Source organism: Bison bison, unplaced genomic scaffold (assembly GCF_000754665.1).
Source record: "Bison bison bison isolate TAMUID 2011002044 unplaced genomic scaffold, Bison_UMD1.0 scf7180017855225, whole genome shotgun sequence".
In the NCBI taxonomy this organism is placed as follows: Eukaryota; Metazoa; Chordata; class Mammalia; order Artiodactyla; family Bovidae; genus Bison; species Bison bison.
The window spans coordinates 13,098-13,850 of NW_011485798.1; the positions used below are offsets into that span (position 1 = coordinate 13,098).

The 753-nt window shown below is 39.7% G+C and overlaps 1 pseudogene; it reads left to right on the forward strand.

The window, feature by feature from the left end:
- The window catches only part of LOC105001891, a 1,972-nt pseudogene that overhangs the window by 223 nt on the left and 996 nt on the right, over positions 1–753 (forward strand).

The following is a 753-nucleotide window of genomic DNA, read 5'->3' on the forward strand; positions in this document are numbered from 1 at the left end:
AAGACTTCAGGTAGAAGAAACAGCACTCCTGGCTAAGCCCAATTTGCATAGGGCAGGACCAGGTGGAGGGAAAAACATATAAAAGGAGGAGCCAAAGCACTTTCTCTCTCTCTTTCTCTCCCGTGTGCATCCACTCTTTCTCTCTCTCCATCCCCCGTGGGCTCCTCCACTCTCTTCTCTTCGAGTCTTTGGGTTGGCATGCCCTCACACTTTAAGGATGGATTCTCACCAATACAATATTGTAAAGTTAAAAAATAAAATAAAATAAAGAATAAAAAATAAATAAATAAAAAATAAAATCAGTTCAGTTGAGTCACAAAAAAAAAAAAGAAAAAAAGGATGGATTCTCCTGCTATCTTCTAAATAAAATACATCTGTAACACTGATTTTCCTAAGAACTACAACACGGTTTGTCTAAGACCCGAGAGCTGTGACACGCCGAGGGCTTTAATGTACATTGCTCCAAATCTTTGTTGTGAGGAGACAAAGAACCAAGGAACATACACTCGTGTGACATAAAGATCTCAAAAATTTTGAGATTTTAAGCTGTTAGTTTGGAGTAATTTGTTATGCAGCAGTAGTTCATTAATGCACTGCCAACTTTGGGCGATGTCTTCATCCAGGGGCGGCTGTCCATTTGGTCCAATTTTAGCCAGAATCTGCTAAGTCAGTTTAGAAAAAATAACCCCACCCTTGATTGACCACCCTCAGTATCAGCTCAAATTCCTTACCACTCACCTCAGTATCTTATCA